Source organism: Anser brachyrhynchus (genome assembly GCF_964034855.1).
Source record: "Anser brachyrhynchus genome assembly, chromosome: Z".
In the NCBI taxonomy this organism is placed as follows: Eukaryota; Metazoa; Chordata; class Aves; order Anseriformes; family Anatidae; genus Anser; species Anser brachyrhynchus.
The window spans coordinates 38,319,268-38,337,873 of NC_137697.1; the positions used below are offsets into that span (position 1 = coordinate 38,319,268).

General features: G+C 36.3%; 1 long non-coding RNA gene across 1 annotated transcript; it reads left to right on the plus strand.

Annotated features, from left to right (window-relative positions):
- The first annotated feature begins 299 nt into the window (after nucleotides 1-299).
- Nucleotides 300-11,840, plus strand: LOC308186021. Its single transcript, XR_013943872.1, has 5 exons — nucleotides 300-313; nucleotides 2,443-2,522; nucleotides 9,305-9,391; nucleotides 10,214-10,378; nucleotides 11,543-11,840. It is a non-coding gene; the product is annotated as an uncharacterized lncRNA (long non-coding RNA).
- Nucleotides 11,841-18,606: the final 6,766 nt, after the last annotated feature.

Here is an 18,606-nt window from a genome sequence, read left to right on the forward strand (position 1 = left end):
GTAGTGTCTTGAACTTTGTAAAGGTTATTTATTAAATCCAAATATAATTTTAAATCTACTCCTCATTATTTATATGCTTAACATACTTTTAGAGTATAAGCATTTCCTTAGAATAACTTCAACAAAATAACTCTTTTGTTTATAAAGGTATGTGTGTGTTTCCCTCTCCCTTCAGCCTTTTTTAAGACTTGCGTATGTATCTCTGAGGCATGGAGCTTATCTTAGCCTAAGGGAAAATATTTTCCTTCAAGCTTCTCCTGAAAATCTTGACAGCAAATCACTGACACTCCTGGAAAAGAGGATCACCTGGAGGGTAAGAATTCACAGAATTCAGTAGGAAAACTTTTCCCTCCATTCACTGCCCACACTTGCACTGCTCCCAAAGTCTGTGGGGATTAAACAGCCAGAGGTTATCCAGAATCTCTTCCAATGGTACAAAGCCACTGGGGAAGCTCTATCCTGTTCTAAGGGAAAGGGGAGTGATAATCTCCAAAGTCAGTCATCACTTTAGGAGACACTTTAGCGATCCGCAGCTGTAGTGTTTCTTATGAAAACCCTGGAATGCAGATGTAATAGCTAATGGATTAGTGAACCCCTGAGCATCTGGTAATCTAATGCTGGGGTTAGGCCTTTTGGATCACTGGGAGCACAAATGTACAATAAAAAATTGCTCTGAATTTCCTCTGTGCTGACAAAACACTGTTTCCAAAATTTGCTGAAGTCAGGAACAGATCATCAGAAAATGATGCTTTGGGTGGATCCCACTGAGAAACCAGAGTCTTTCCTGATATGAGAACTCTCCCCTCTCAGGTTATTAAACACAAGTTCTCTCTTTAGAGATTTTTTTTTTCTTTTTTCTTAATTGTCCATCCATGTGCAAACAGTTTTTTGTGACTTTTGGTTATTTGTGTCAGTATGTAGGAACATTTTCCTTCTGTAAAAAAATATTTTCTTTGCCCAGGTGCTGCTTAGAGCACCACATATTTGGACCTCTTCTCTTTTGTACCTGTCTTAATTACATGCTCTTCCCATCAGTAAGAGGTCCTGTATGACCTTGTTGCAGGAGATCACAAATAAACAGATTATCTGAACTTCACACAATAATATCAATCTTTCATTTTACTGGAAGCTAAAGATGGGAAAGGATTGCAAAATCCTAAAGAACATGAAGGCAACATCACAAATTAACCTGAAAGCTCTAAAAATATATTTCTGAAAATTTTTAGTACCTTATTCAATACACGGACTACCCCCTTGTGAAGAAGAGGTGTATTTGTATTTTCTAAGCTTCATGTAGGTTTGTACCCCAAGACACAAATATACTAGTGAAGGTCTGAGGTGGTACAATGAGAAAAGAAGCTTGGGAAAAGCCCTGACTGCTTTACTCCAGCCACAAAATCTCTCTTTTTTATTCCTACACTGTTTATTTCCCCCTGTTCTTAATCTAGGCCTATCATAAAATGGCAGAGGAAAATAAAGGAATAGTATCTTTGGCAAAATGTGAATAATCAAAATTTAAAATGTACCTTTATGCAAATTTTACACATATGAATATGTGATGTAAACTCATACTCTATACAAATAGGTTTGTGATTCATAGAAGCCTTACATATTGAGAGTTTGGGGGATCGACAAGATAATGTTAGGACATATCACAGTGATTTCTCAGTCAAATGTGTTTTGGGCGTGCCCTAGGGGAAGATCCAACTTCACTGTTTCAAATTAAATTAGATATACTAACTTAGCGCTCCTTACAGACACTTGTATTATACAGACTCTCCATCAGTTCCATTATGATGTGTTACATATTTTAGGACTGTGATAAATGTGATGTTGCTAGAAAGAAAGGAGATAGCTAAACATCTGTTATACATTTGTGTTTCAGGTGTGAGCATGAAAATAAAGCTTAATTTTTCATATTTCACCCTGTGTACTGGGCATTCTATTCTCATTATATTGTACTCTGTATCTTAAAACTGTAACTCCACTGTTTCTTCACATTCAAATCTGATTCTAATCTCATGCTGCCCTAAATTAGGTGTTACCCCTTTAAAATCAAGGATCTAGATCCTGATCTGATAGTGTGTAATCTGAAGAAAGTCTCTGCAGTTCAGTAGAGGTACTTTGAATTTCCTTATTCAACAGAGGTACTTTGAATTTTCTTAAGGTAACTGTAACCAAAACCTGATCAAACTTCACAAGTATGTAAAGCTGATATAAATGACATCGGAAACAAATCTGTGCCATTTGTTCTGGCAAATAGCTCATGTATCCATGCTTGCTTTTAAATATGATCAGTAATATTCTAATCACAGTCAGTCATCTTGAATAATTAGCTGAATGCTGAAAGAATAATAAATGCTTGAAGCACTTCCCAGCTGATACTTACATTTAATTTCTTTTTCTTATTTCATATTCCTGACACTTCCTGTTTCCATGGAGAAATCCCAGTGTGTGCTAGACTAGACACCAATAACAATACTTAGGGACTCTAAGGACAATCCTTCCATTTTGAGAGAACGGTAAGTAAGAACTTATATGTACATTAATGAAAGAAATATAATCTCCAGTACTAATTCAGTTTCTCTTCCACCAGCTGTAATAATGATAAGTGGAGCGTGCAATTTCTCACTGTTGCATAAAAGCTATTCACTCTCAATTGGCGTGTCAAGTTCATTGCAATACTTGCATAATCAAATTTCCCTCCATATGAGAAAATATTTCTCTACACTTTCTCTACAAGCTAGAGTTGCTTCCTTGATGTTTTCAGACTTATGTAAGATCAAAGGCGGACTTTTGCAGACAAGAGGGTGTGTTTGCTATAAAGACCTTCACTACAGATGTTTTGATATGATCTCCATTTGAAGGGCTCTCTGGCTTTACTGTGTACAACTGCTCTTCTTCCACCTAGCTTTGTGTTCAGCTGGGTGGAGAGGGGGTTTGTGGACGGACTATATGTAGCCCTCCTGGGGAATATTTATCATTACTAGAGACTTTCTTTTTGATTCAGTGAGAGCTTTGGACTGAAAAGAATACTTCATCCAATTGATAAAAAGTGTCACCTGCTCTCACTCACCTTGGGTTTATGGCTTACTTATGGTGGTTTAATGAAGCTATTCCTGGTCTAATACTGGGCTTGAAATGTAATTGAAAAATGCACATCAGGGAGAGCCACCTCAATAATCTACATTTAGTGAAAATCATATAGTATTGAAAACCTCCTTTACTAAGCCCAATTCCATGCAGACTCAAGGTTACATCTAATGTTATTTGTGCATTTAATCAATGATCTTGAATACTATGACTACAAGCCATATTTTCTATTTATTTTTATTATATCATAATCTATCTTTCAACTGCAAGCATCCAGATTTCCTGTCTCCCTCTCTCTTTTTTTTTTTTTTTAACAGGCAGCAATACATTGATCACTGAAATTAGGCAGAAGTAAGACTACTCAGTTGTGATTTATTTACACTTGGGTGTATTTTCAGTTACTCAGAGGAACTACAAATGTTAAATCTTTATAGTTATGGTAACTACACATTGAATTATAGATGACTGTTCATTGGGTAGTGTAATATAGAGGATTCCATCAGTGTGTGAAGCTGAGGTAGTGACTGTCAGAATACCAGAGTCTCCATAGATCCCATATATGATCTACACACAAAATCAGAATGGTTTATTAAATTAAAGCATTTCAATGTCCAAATACTACATCAAGTGTTCTTTGATGTTATATATTTAAAAGCAGATTAGAAAGTCTACAATAGTGATGCTAATAGTAGGTGGAGAAAATACAACAGCCATTAGGTTACTAGAAAGTTTTTACTTCTAAGCTGGAAGTCCCTATTACAAAAAAAAAAAAAGTGCAAAATATATCGTTTTATAAAGTGCTCTGCTGTTAGTATTTGATTATTCAAATATACCCAGTAAAAAAAGTGATTAGTTCCTTTATCTCTTCATTATTAAAACAAACTGGAACTAGTTTCAACTTTCACTAGGGAAATATTCAGCATAATTAAAATGAATGTATTCCATTATCTTATCACTTTGCTACTGCTAGCAGTTGTAAGGAAATTTATCAAGCTGATGAATTGATAACATCCTCCTTCTTTAGATAAGAGAATGCTATTCAGTTCTCAGCCATCTTCCCCTTAAAGGCTGGAGTGGGATTTTTCTCTTCTATTCTTAACTACACAAACTCATGTATATGATTTCCCTGAAAAATGCCTTTATTCTGAATCTCTAACATAGATTTAAAAAAAATATATACAGTTATGTCAAATATAAAATTATGTAAGGTAACTCATGAGGAGGAGAATTGATTTTGTGAGAACCAAGTAGGTGGCAGAAAGAGAATCTGTGTTTATGCGTTTGTACAGTTTCCTGAATCCCTTGATTTTTTACAAGTGATTGACTACTTGTGTCATGACTAATGGAAATGGTGATGAATAATGTGCATTTACTTAGACATGTTCATACTGAAAGATCTCAAAACAAAGAGGAAGCAAAGATAGCAGGGTAAAATAACAGCTGTTGTCTGATGGAAATTATTTGTAATTCTTCAAGTTAAAAGATCCTTTATATTTTAATTACAGCACTAGGCTATAAAGGAATGCAGAAAATAAGTTTCAATCTGATTAATCTATCATGATAAATTTTATTGTTTCTTATTTTGAGTCAATAAAATCCCAAAAATATCACTTTAAATCTTTTTCTCAGCTGAATATTAATTAATAACTCAAAAAGATGTGTTGAAGTCTGATCTAAAGTTAAAGAAGAAAAGGCTACTACTTTTTCAGGTGACAAAAAGAAAAGAAATGAAAAATAAAAAAGTGTTTAAAAGTGACTACTTACACACTCATCACTAATAAGGAATAAGGCTTGTATAATAAGTGAAAATAGTCTTTTAGCTAACAAGAAAATCCCTATTTATGAGTGATATAATGTGTGAGGTAAACCTAAAAAATCCACGTCCAAATGAAAATTGTGTGTGTTTGAGTTCTTTGCTTTCAGAACATGTAGAATACTTTTCCTTCATTGAATTTCTATGGCTGCAAGTTGTAAAATTCACTCAGTGAAATAACTGAAGGAGCTGACTGTGTGAAGAGCTTGCTTTTTAAATGCACTATTTTGCTCACATGTGAAGGAGGTTGATTGACTAACAGCAATGTAGTAAAGCAGACATAAAAATTACAAGCATACTATCATCATTTTGTGAGATGATGAAAGATATAGTTAGGATCTAATGTTTACATGAACCCACAACCTCCTCTAGCAATGCCAGAAATATTTTCATTTGCTGCTAACCAATTCACTATTATACAATGCAGTATATTATTCTTATCTAAAGACTGGATTTACTACTGTTTTACTTCTGCTATCAATTATTTTTGGGTTTAAGACTATTGCCTTACCCTGGAAAAGATTAACATTTTTGTAGCTATGAATTATTTTTCAAAAATAAAGGACTAACAGTCATAGAGAAGCTATCTGCTGCTCAAGACAGTGGCAAGACAAGAGCTTTCGCACTATATCTTGCTTTTGTTCCTAGCCAGGAAAATTTAGGGGAAAAATAATTAATTAAATGAATGAATGAATAAGTAAATAAATAAATGTTATGTGGGCGTATATATATATTCAAATATATATCTTAATGAGTGGAATGTATTCTGCTCTTCGCTGTCTTTCTTTGTGTTCAAAAAGAGTTAAACTTTTTCATCCAAACTTCATTTATGGAAAAAAAATATTCCTGGAAAATTTCAGCCAGAAAAACTTATGTATGAATAATAGCATACATCCTGTAAGTCTGGTTTCCTGTGGATTTGTGTCTTAGTTTTTGCTTTTCTAGGAAGATGCAGTCAGTAACTGCTGTTTTTTTTTCTGAAGCTATGGAATTTGTATTATGGATTCTCAGGCATCCAGTAAGTGTTGAATTTATGTTGAAGCATTTTTCTCATTTGAAATGATGAAAAAATCTACATGCTAAGTAGAAAAGCAACTAAGTCTATTTTATTTATTTTATTTTATTTTATTTTATTTTATTTTATTTTATTTTATTTTATTTTATTTTATTTTATTTTATTTTATTTTATTTTATTTTATTTTATTTTATTTTATTTTATTTTATTTTATTTTATTATTTTATTTTATTTTATTTTATTTTATTTTATTTTATTTTATTTTATTTTATTTTATTTTATTTTATTTTATTGTTTTATTTCAATTTAATTTAATTTAATTTAATTTAATTTAATTTTGTTTGGTCTGAATTTTGGGGTAGACCTGTATGTGCCAGGAGTTGGACTCAATGATCCTTATGGGTCCCTTCCAACTCAGGAGATTCTCTTATTCTATGATTTTTTTATTTTATTTTATTTTATTTTATTTTATTTTATTTTATTTTATTTTATTTTATTTTATTTTATTTTATTTTATTTTATTTTATTTTATTTTATTTTATTTTATTTTATTTTATTTTATTTATTTTATTTTATTTTATTTTTATTTTATTTTATTCTATTTTATTTTATTTTATTTATTTTGCTGGAGCTTAAAAGAATGCTTTTCCCTCCATCAGTTTGGCTGAAACTAGCCGTTAGGTTCAAGTGTCATTGTTTATGTAAAGGAGCTCAACAGTTTGCTGATCACAGTAACTCTCATATCAGCAGGGCATGGTTGTATAGCCCTCATCTCTACAGGAAAACAGGAAAAAACATTAAACAAAGATGAAAAACTGTATGCAGTCTAAAGGAAAAACTATATGCAGTCTAAAGGAAAAACTATATGCAGTCTAAAGCGTGGTACTGCTTCTGTGGTAATTGGATTCTGATTACAGTGGATTTCAGAGAAGAAGCTCTACTAACCTCATGAAGTTCCTCATGTTGAACACTTCTATAAGTGACAGCAAAACCTAGACCTTACGGTAGACCTCAGTGGTTACCCAATACTGGAAGAAGGATAGATTTTGTACAAAAGTGGAAAAGGAATTCCTTTGGAGATTTTATTAATTCAATGTCAAATCAGAGTTTGCTAATTTGGCAAAGTTGTCCAAGATGACATATGGGAAATACAGCATAAGAATATTGCTTCAGTTTCAGTCATGTAAAGATGAGAGTACCCATACAAACAGATGCAATTTTTGAAGATCATGGAATTACTGTGAAACATTAGAAAGCAAAAATAGAAAAAATATCATTCCTTAGGAGGAAAAAACAACCTTATAATATTGGGACTATCTGCTGTCATGGAATATTACCACTGAAAGTAATAAAATCTGGTTCCAGTTTTGGCTCTACAGCACAAATGACTTACAGGTATTGCAAAATGAGTATTTTGCAATTAGAATGGCACGGTAAAGTTCTGGCAGAGCTGTTTACCAATGAATCTAAATGCTCTGGAAAAATGATGTTTTTTCCAATCTTGCCAAAGTTTCAGGGAAGATCTTGTGGAGGAACAGTGCAAACTGCTTTGACATGTTCGGAGAAGAATATTAATTAGTTTGTTTGTTTTGGGATTTTAATTTTTATTTGTGTGTGTGTGTGTAAACATTTTTACAGTGCCCTGGCTGCTCACTTATGAGGCTGTTGGTTCCAGACCTCTTTGTGCTGGAAATTTTTCCTAAAACTGCCTTTGGTCTTGTCTCTATTGGCTTTTTTTTGTTGTTGTTGTTCAGCTACCTCAGTGACGGAAATAGGACAGATGACATCTTATTCACATTTACCCCAGACACAGCATTTCCAGACCTACCACTTGGGGACTATTCTCAATTAACTGTTCAATTCTTCAGGGAGATACCATGGCAAAGACAAACAAATAGATAGGTTTACTCAGTTTATGGTAACTCTAGAAATAGTAAAATTCAGAAAAGGGTAGTGTAAAGCCTGTCATTCTTGCTACCATCCTCTTAACACCTGGACAAGAATCAGAATCCCTCACTTGAGCATGGTTTGTCTTGCAAACCATGAAGACTTTCTTTCCTGTAGTGACTTTTCTTTTAGCCTTTCACATGGAAATGTGCTTTCTTGGCCCAGTACACATTTTTCCTTTTGAATTCCTTGTAAAGGTATGAGGCATTGTGGATTTTAAAGGAGCATGTGGCATTTAGTTACCATATCTGTGCCCCAATCTACCATTGAGAAATTAGAAAGATCTCATTTCTACCTCAGTACTTCACTACAAGTTGCAATATCTGAGGGTAGCTGCCTATGTTCCACCTTTCAGATGCACAACACAGCTCTGACTGTATGCCTGACTCCTTGTATTCTGACACATGTAGTGGTGCAGTTGTTTTTAACTTTGAACTTGTACTTTAGAATTCACGTGTTATGTTAAGAACAGTTGTCTAAATAATTGTTCTCCTAAACTGAGGGAAATAGACTGTTTTTGTTCTGTTTTATTTATTTATTTATTTAAAGTGCTGTTCATCAGTTCTACCATGGACATCTAATGTTAAAAGGTGAGATGTTAGGTAGTCACTGTAAACTCGAAGTACAGTAGCTAATGATAAAATATCATCACCTTCAGCATGCAATTCACCTAGTCTTTCGACTGTTTTTTTTTTTTTTTTTTTTTCAGATTGGCTTAGATTAATTTAGGTGGGTAGAGGGGCTTGTTCCCCTCTGTTGAATGTTAACGGAGCCTGGTTGGCAACACTACGTCAGATATCAAACTTTGATGCCTAAGTTTAAGATGAATCCCACCTGTGTTTAGACTTCATCAGAGTGAAATTATTCAAGATCCACAATAATTTATTTGCAGATGCTTCCTTCGATATGGAGAAGTTTTGTGTTTCCTTTCTAGCTAAAAGGTCTTTGAAATCCTTCTGATCTTATTGGAGCAGCGTTGTTATGCTCTGCTTTATTTATTTTTTTTCTTATACACAGTATGTTACAGGTGGATTGTTGTATTACTGACTGCTATGGTGACTGATTCTTTAGGTGCACAAAGATAAAACCAGCATGTAAACAACATTATCAGGATTACACATGAAGACCTACCAAGGATCAGTAGTTCACATCCTGAAGTGACTGAGAGGTATTTGATCTGGCTGAAATGCTCTCTACTCATGCTTTCTATTGAATACAACTGAGTAAGAGATCTGTGAAAGAGAAAAATACCATTAGCTGCACTTGTAGGTGAGAAGGGCTAGGCAAAGAAAAATAGCCTTTTAAGACAGACTTTCTTTTCAGCTTTCCTCTGCCTCTCCTTCCTTCTGGCCTTTCATGTGGCTATCCTCCTTTTCAGCTGTCTTTCCATCAATGCCTTCAACATTGTGTGGATGAGTAATTGGCTGTTGTAACAGGCTGTTGGTTTCTCTGGAAACATTTGAAAGTGGCAGATGATACGGCCAAAGACATCCCCTAAGTAAGACTGTGAAACAGAAGGAAAGGTAGGCAATATTACCTTTACGCCAACTATATATTCTTGTGTGCTAGGGGTATCCCCAGATACCTCTGTATCTCTTCCCTGATAAAGCTTTCATGGAAAATAGACAGGGTTGGGTGGGAGACATCAGCACAAGGCTAAATGCCAGTCTGATAGCAAACCTTATACCTGTTAGAGTTCTATTTTTTTTTCATCAGGTGTTTTTTAGACATCCCACTCATCCTGCTTAATATCATCTTAAATATTTGTTTTAATTTGATGTCTATTCTGTATCACGTTTTTGCTTCAACACTGTAATATCTCCAGAGAAAACAGAAAAAAAATCTCACATTCCAGAATTGTTAAGTGATGTCTGTTTTAATTAAAAATTACTGTTGTTCAGATTGGAATAGACTGTGGAAATAGATGAAATAACCCAAAGGATCTCAGGTTAAGCCTAGCACAAATATTCTGGGAGTCACAAATTGTCTATTTTTCTGTCATACATAATGCAAATTGTGTTACCCATGCATGTTGGAGGTTTGAGACTGTCAAGGTTCATTGTAGTGCATATCTACACAGCTAAACAGCTGTAAAGACCAGCAGGATTAAAAAAAAAAAAAAAAGAGGCAAAAAGAGGTACACCAATAAAGAGACCTCTGTATTTTTTCTGGTTTGAGCTCTCTGCTCAAAGCAGAGTCACCTACAGCAGGCTGGTCAGGGCTAGTGCTGAATACCTCTAGTGATGCAGATATCACAATGTCCATGGAAAACCTGTTCCAGTGTTCGTGCACCTTCACAGCAGAGAAGAATTTTTTGTATCTAAATGGAATTTTCTTTATTTCAGTTTATGCCCATTGACTTTGGTCCTGTCACAGTGAAGAGTCTGGATATGTCTGCATTGCTTATATCTATGAAGCATTTAAACACATTGACAAGATCCTCCTGAGCCTCCTCTTCCCTCAGCCTCTCCACATACGAAAGATGTTGCAGTTTCTGAAACATATTTATGGTACTTAATGGACTTGTTGCAGTATGTTTATGTCTGTCTTGTACTACAACCCTGTATATTTAGCAGTTCACACAATCCACCTTGCTGTTTACTTATCTAGCCTGTATTTCATTATTTTGCTTGTGAAGTTGCTCTGTGAGACAGTGTCAGAAGCCTTAAATTCTCCGTGACTGAAGGTCAAGTCTTGACTAATGTCAGGATAAACAACATCCATTGTTCTCTCATTCATCAAGCTAAACATTTTATACTATGAAAGGTTTTTGTAATATCAGTTTGGTCAGGCATTATTTTCCTTTTGTAAATCCATACTGATCATTCAAAGTCACCTTCTTGTCCTCCATATGTTTGGAAATGGTGTCTAGGAGGATTTGCTCCTAGTGCTCCTTTGCTTCTTTGCTCCTTTGCTTTCCCAGTGAATGAAGCGAGGCTGACAGACATTTGCTTTCTTCCACTTCTCCCCTGCTTTCTGTATTCTTTCCAAGGTAATCAAGAGTAACCTTGCAGTAACATAGGCCAGGTCCCTCAGCACTTGTGACAGCATCCCATAAGGTCCCACAGGCTTGTTTATGTTCAGTCTATTTACATGTTTCCTAACTTTAGCTTAAAGTAAGTCTTCTGTGTTCAACAGAAGTTTATCATTAAAGGCCAATGTGAAGGAGGATTGAATACCTTGGCATTTTCCATGATCTTTGTCACCATTTATACCCTATCACTTTCAGCAGCAGGCCCACACTTTCTCCGGTCCTCCATTTGCTGCTGACATACCCATAGAAATCCTTCTTGGTGGCCTCCTTATCCCCTCCAGATTCAACTGCAGGTGGACTTTGGTGTTCCTAATCCCATTCTTTCAAGCTCATTATTTCTACTGAGTTACCTGGCTCTACTTCCATGTCTTGAATGTTTCCTTTTATGTCCCAGTTTTGGCAGGACCTCACCTGTCCAGGTACATTCTACTGCCTTTTCTTTAATTCCTACAATTTGGGATGGACTTTTCTTGAGTTTGGAGGATGTGATCCTTGGAAATCAATAAACCCTCCTTAACCACTCTTTCTCCAATACTGCATCACATAGGATTCTTTTAAGCAAGTGTCTGAACAGGTAAATGTCTACTCTCTTGAAGCCCCCTGTTGTGATCCTGCTTTTTGTCTTGTTTTCTTCTTCCAGGATCCTGAACACTGTCATCTCACAGTCACTGAAGCCAAGACTGCCTCCAGCCTGTACATCCTTGCTCAGTTCTTTCATGATTGTAAACAGAGCATCTCCCTTTGTCAGCTCCTGCATCACCTGGCAGTAAATTGTCAACACTGCAGTCCAGAATCCTCCTGTCTGCTTGTGTCCTGCTCTGTTCTCCCTTCAGTGGACAACCACACTGGTCAACTGGTCAACTGGTCAACCACAACCAGCTGTCTGAAGTCCTCAGTGAGGACTAGGGCCTGTGAATGTGAGGATTTTCCCAGACATATCTCACTGTATGTAAGAACATCTTCTATCGTGGTTTTCCTGCATGTCATCTTAATTAGAAAAAAAGACTCAGAAATATAAACTCTATTTCAATTTCTCTGATCTCACAGATATAGCATAAGTTTCAGTGGAGGGGCAGGTCAACAGCACCTGTCCTATTCCTCTACTGAAATACAAGATAACTTCTCTGTAGCTTTACTTCCAAGGTTAGGAAGACCTGAAGAGTCAAACTCATTAATTTATACACTGCTTTCTGTGACACATGTAACATTTTTTCTCCCCACTCATTAAAAGAGAAGAGTAAAAGATTCCTTTTTTTTTTTTTTTATGACTTCCACATGAATGTAGCAATTCTTCATATAAGGATGAAAAGTGGAAAATATCTAAAATTGCTTTTTCTTGTTTCTGGCAGGTAATAACTGTTGCATTCCGAAGGCTAGGAGTTATCAAGGTAAAATCTGCTTCATGCAAGATGAGGGGATGCTCACTGAAACATTAAATAACTAAAGATTTTTAAGTCCCCTAACTGCAAGCCATGAGTCTATTTGAGCAGAATCTGAGAATTAAAAGCACCAATCAGATTTTCTTTTTCAAAAATACTTAATTTGACATTTTATCAATGTTGTCAAAGTCAAAAGACAAGCAGAGTATCTTTGATGCCATTCGTTAATACTCAAAACAAAACAAAACAAACAAACAAAAAAACCCAGACTGATTAACATTCAGGGTATCCAGAAATTGCCCTATTTTTGATCTCTGGCATGTACATCATCCCTGTGGCACACGAACAAACATTTATACCAATACTTTTGAGGAGAAATGGGATATACTTGTGTAACTAATATTAAGTTTTGGCTCATATGTTGCAAAAGCACAGTAAATTGAAAGCAGTACCAAGCAGCAGGTAGGACAAAGAACAAGTTTGCAGTTAGCTTCTTTGTTTGTTTGCTTCATATTTTCTTCAGTCTAATGAACTCTGTGATTTGTGAAATTGTACTTATGCTACAGATAACTCATATTCAAGCTGGGAGATTTTTTTAATCTCAAGTTTGAAAGAAATAAGTCATTTATCAGTCCGGAACTACTTGCAGAACTACAGGTAATGAGTTACATGTGTAGCAATGATTTACCAGCTCATGGCTGCTTTTATCATGGCTTCTTTTAAGTCTGTATTTCTTTATTGTGTACATGATTTTGTGACTTCTTTAGTTTAGTACAGTTTACAGTTTAGTTTAGTTCTTTAGTACAGCAAAATGTACTTTATGAGGTTTGTGATAGACTAAAGGAAATCTCATGCAGGCATCAAGCTCCAAAACTAAAAATCAAACAAATGAACAACAAAATGAAGGCTAGCTAGGGAATTTATAATAAGCTGCAACACCTCTATTTATTTCAATCTAACCAGGTTGTTGTTGATAAGAATATTTGTTATCAAATGGTGTTTATGGAAAGATACAATGATCTTGGCCAATTTTTCTGTGTTTCTACAACAATCCAATCAATCCAGCACAGATGCTGGCAGATTTAGCAGTTATTAAAAGGGCTGTGTAGGTATTGGGTTATCTACTCTGTTCATTTCATTTAGTCTAATTATGGGGACATTATTTGAAGGTTTGCTTTCCTCAGGCCTTTTCAAATAGAGTAAGTAAGGGTGTTTAGTCCTGGTGTGTTTTGACTCCAAATGAAAAACACCAACTGTACTTCAGAAAAAAGCTCAAATTTTGTAAGACTAGGTTCATCAAAAGGTAATAAAGAAGTGAAATAAAATTTAAATTATGAGAAGACAAGAGAAACTAAAATTCTCTAAAACTGCTGTCAGTTTGTATGACCATTAGAATGGCTGTCCCATGTAATTCATGAGCTCTTGGCCTTTCTCAAGTGGCAAAATTCCTATTTACAATGAAGGAAGATAGATTTAGCCCTAACAGGCTCATCAGAAGAACGTTAACTTGTTTTATATTTACTGGTTTAAAGAGAGAAGCATTACACTTGCGCAAATATCTCAACAATTTCTAAAATTACACGTACAAGGCCAATTGAAATTAATTTTTCATCAGATTATGTGTGGCTATCATTCCCTTAGGGCTGTTAGAAAACAGAAAATTTTAAACTGTAATACTGTTAAACTGAGGAATATCAGAACCTGTAGAAACAATTTCTGTGTCTCTGTGTCATGATAACTAGATGGGAAACAGTAAGGTCTAGTTTTTGCAGATTAATTTTTTTTATTTAACTTGTGAATCACTATAAGGGCAAATAGAATGTTAGGAAATATATATTTTAAATATATACATATATATTTAATATATATATATTTAATGTTTACTGATAAATGAAGTTGTTTTGAAATTGTAATATTATGGGCAAAATTGTGAAAAGTGAGAGTAACATTTCACTTCTGTGCTCCTTGTCAGAGTAACAAGCTACAAAAGTCCTTGGGTTAGAGAGAAGTTCTCTTACTCTACTACCCTCTCCACCTCCAAGTCTTGAGAGTTCAAAAAAACCCACTGACTCCTTTTCTCTAGTTACTCACATGATAGTTGTGCTCCATGTTAGCAATACCACAACAGTGGGCAGCTTTCACATTCCATATCTGACCACCATAAAGATATTTTTTGTTGTATTTTTATTTTCTGCAGCTGAAGAACTTGAAGTGCTTTTAGATGTTACCTGGTAGTGTGCAAGCATTTCAGGGATTAGCCTGTGTTTGCTTAGCTGTAGTACAGAAGTCAGTAATATGATGTTTAAAACCATGGTTCAGAGACAATTGATACTCTACTGACGGATCATTGGCATTACTGGCATTGCTAGTCAGTTGAGGGAAGTGATTGTCCTGCTCTACTCTGCACTGGTGCGGCCTCACCTTGAGTACTGTGTGCAGTTCTGGGCACCACAGTACAAAAAGGACATTGAACTGTTGGAAAGTGTCCAGAGGAGGGCAACGAAGATGGTGAAGGGCCTAGAGGGGAAGACATATGAGGAGCGGATGAGGTCACTGGGCCTGTTCAGCCTGGAGAAGAGGAGGCTGAGGGGGGACCTCATCGCAGTCTACAACATCCTCACGAGTGGGAGCGAAGAGGCAGGTGACCTATTCTCTGTAAACACCAGTGATAGGACCCACGGGAACAGTGTTAAGCTGAGGCAGGGGAAGTTTAGGCTGGGCATCAGGAAGAGGTTCTTCACTGAGACGGTGGTTGCACACTGGAACAGGCTCCCCAGTGAAGTAGTCACTGCACCAAGCCTGTCTGAATTTAAGAAGCGATTGGACTGTGCACTTAGTCACATGTCTAAAATTTTGGGTAGACCTGTGCTGTGCCAGGAGTTGGACTTGATGATCCTTATGGGTCCCTTCCAACTCGGGATATTCTATGATTCTATGATGCTATGATCATTTAGCAATTTAAATTTTATGTGGGTTAGGCATGATCATATGACCACATTTCTTTCTTTCCTTTCGTTTCAGGTTTTGTCATTTTTATGGTTTTATCATTTTTGGGTTTATAAAAACCCAAATCAGCCATGGAGAAATTCAATGTCAGGCATAGGCTTAGGTTTTGTGTTAGTACAGCTACTCTGACTGTGAAGCAGATTTCGAATAAGAGAAACTCATCAAGTGAGATTTGAGACTGAATATATCAGTGTTTTAGTAGGTAGAAATCAATCAGATCTGTTGGTGTGAAGTCAAAGTATTTGTGAGAGATGTATGGTTAGTTTTGATGTTCAGAAAAAGAGAGGAACTGAGAGAGAATATTTGTTGGTTTGGTTGGGTTTGTTAGCTTATGAAGAAAGTCTCGTTAGTGTCGAACAGCAGCATTTTCCTGTACTTACAATACACCCAAATTAGTTAATTGATTCCCACTTGAAAAGCAACCTGTTAATTTTGGAATACGATTCTATGCAAGCCATATTTTGGAATAAGATTTTGGAAAAAGATTCTATGCAAGCATTGGCAACATGCTTCTCTATGGGGTTCCTGGTAAAGAGACTTATGATACTGTAAGTTGCTATCTGAGTGATTACAAAGTCATTTCAGAGGACTAGAACAAAATAAGAAAATAAACTGGATAAAGAACACCGTTACTGATGTTTGCAAGTGTGTAAGCTGTTTAGAAAACCCCACAAAACCACTTGGCATGCCATAGGTCTTTGTAAGAAGCACTACTGTTATTAAATAGTCTGGCAGTAACCACTTCTGCAGTTCACAATATATGCTGTTTTTTTCAGGCAGAGGAGGCAACTCTGGCCTCCTACAATGCCTATGAGTAAGCCAGATGATCTCAGTGTACAAAACTAGTAGAAGAGAGTGGACGGGAGGAAGGTGGTTTTAGTTTGCTTTTAGTTTCTCACTGCTCTAGTCTGTTAGTAATAGGCAATAAATTTTACTAATCTCCTTATTCTGAGTCTGCTTTGCCCATCACGATAACTGTCAAGAGATCTCCCTGTCCTTATCTCAAACCTTGAGCCCTTTGCATTGTATTTTCTCCCCCCTTCCCTTTGAGGAGGGGAAGTGAGAGAGTGGTTGTGGTGGAGCTTGTCTGCCCACCCAAGCAAAACCACCACACAGGTCCACCTCCTGCTTGTGCTGGAGGCCCCAAACCTGGATGCAGCACTCCAAGTGGGGCAACACAAGGACAAAGCAGAGGGGGACAATCACCTCCCTTGACCTCTGTTGATGCTGCCCAGAATGCAGTTGGCCTTCTGGGCTGCAAGCACATACTGCTGGCTCATGTCGAACCTTTCATCCACCAGAACCCCCAAGTCTCTCTCTGTAGACCTGATCTCAATGAGTTCTTCCAGTTCTCATGTCTGGGATTGCCCTGCACCAGGTGCAGCACCTTGTACTATGACTTGTATCTCATCAGGTTAATGTGGGCCCACTTCTCAAGTTTGTCCAGGTCCCTTTGGATGGCATCCCTTCCTTCCGTTGTGTCAACCATACCACTCAGCTTGGTGTCCGCAAATTTGCTGAGGGTGCTCTCAATCCCACTGACTATGTCACTGATGAAGACATTAAAGAGTACCAGCCTCAGAACAGATCCCTGAGGGACACCACTTGTCACCGGCCTCCACTTGGACATAGAGCCATTGACCACCACTCTCTGGGTGCGGCCTTCAAGCCAGTTCCTTATCCACTGAACAGTTCACCCATCAAGTTCATATCTCTCCAATTTGGAGATCAGGATGTCATGTGGGACTCTGTGAAAGACCTTACAGAACTCCAGGTAGATGACATTAGTCAGTCTTCCTTTGTCAACTGATGCAGTCTCACCATCATAGAAGGCTACCAGATTGGTCAGGCATGAATTGCCCTTGGTGAAGCCATGCTGGCTGTCTCAGATCACCTCTTTGTTTTTCGTGTGCCTTGACATGACCTCCAGGAGGATGCACAAGGTTGATTCATTAGCCGTTTAGTGTTCGCATTTTTAATTTTTAGAATATTCTATATGTTTTAGATGCTACTTTAGTATAATGGCAATATAATAGTTACGTTAAGTCAAATTTTATTATTACTATGTGTTTACTTTATTTTTGTGATAACAGATTCCTTTCCTAATCAATGAGACATGTATCTGTTGAGATGTGCTTTGTTAGATGCGCTAGCCAACTTCATTGCTGAAATGTTGATTTTTTTTTTTCCTTTAAAGCTGTTTGAATTTCTTAATGTTTCTTACTAATTTAATGGCAATACAAATTAAACAGTACAGAGTACTCATTATATGAGACACTTTTCAGTGCAGTGTTCTAAAGGCTATGGATCATTAAAAATATTGCATAATTTATGTGACTATATAGTAAAATCACAATTACTGTGCACTTGTAGTACTGGGCGGAGCTGCAATGTTAAATATAATAATCTGTTCACTCACCAGAAAGGGTCAGTCCTATGCTTAACATTCTACAGCATGTTATTGCCCTGCATGATGAAGGAACTCTTAATTTTCTATTGTCCCTACTACCTCAGGCCTGGAAGATTAATTTCTTACACTAACTTTCTAAAAATAAGCTTCCATTACAGAAAGCATGGTACCGTGTTAGAAAGATGTCTTCTTGTGCATATGTTTTATCTTATCAGATTTCTATTCAAGATATTGAATTAATCTGTGTGTAACATAATAAGTTTTGAAGGGTTCTCAATCTGGAAACTGGTGGATCACATTAGAACTAATGACGGAATAAGAGGAAGGGAATTCAGATAGATAAACCAGTGTTACTGGCATGTCAGAGATGTAGTTTTGATGTGTTTTGTCTGTGAGAGAATACTAGCAAGTATAGGACCACATTTCTTTATACAACACTTGGCAGTCATGTTTCGAAATGTCTTTGAGCAAAAAAGCATTCTTCTAGTATTGTCTTACCTTATTGTTATGAGAGCCAGAGGGCACAATCTAAATAAGGACCCAGCCATGAGGAGTCATGGAGGAACAGCAAAATAAAATAATCCCACTTCTGAAGATCTGCAGTCCTGCATTGGACTTTTAAATTCTTCAGTTGCATTATAGAGGAAGACATAATGAAGCTGGAGATGGAGCAGGAAGGAATAAGGAATTGCAGAAGGGCAGGGTCCACTTATTGAAAAGGTTCAGTATTAGTTTACAACGTGAAAATGTCATTGACTTCCAGAAAAGATTTGTGTGAGTAAACCTGCAAGTTCATTGGTTTCTAAGACTATCTTGTTTATCTACGTGCTTCTGTTTGGTTCTGTCACATGATTTTTCATTGTAGTATGAATACAACAAATGGAAAGGCACCTGGAATCTATAGGCAGG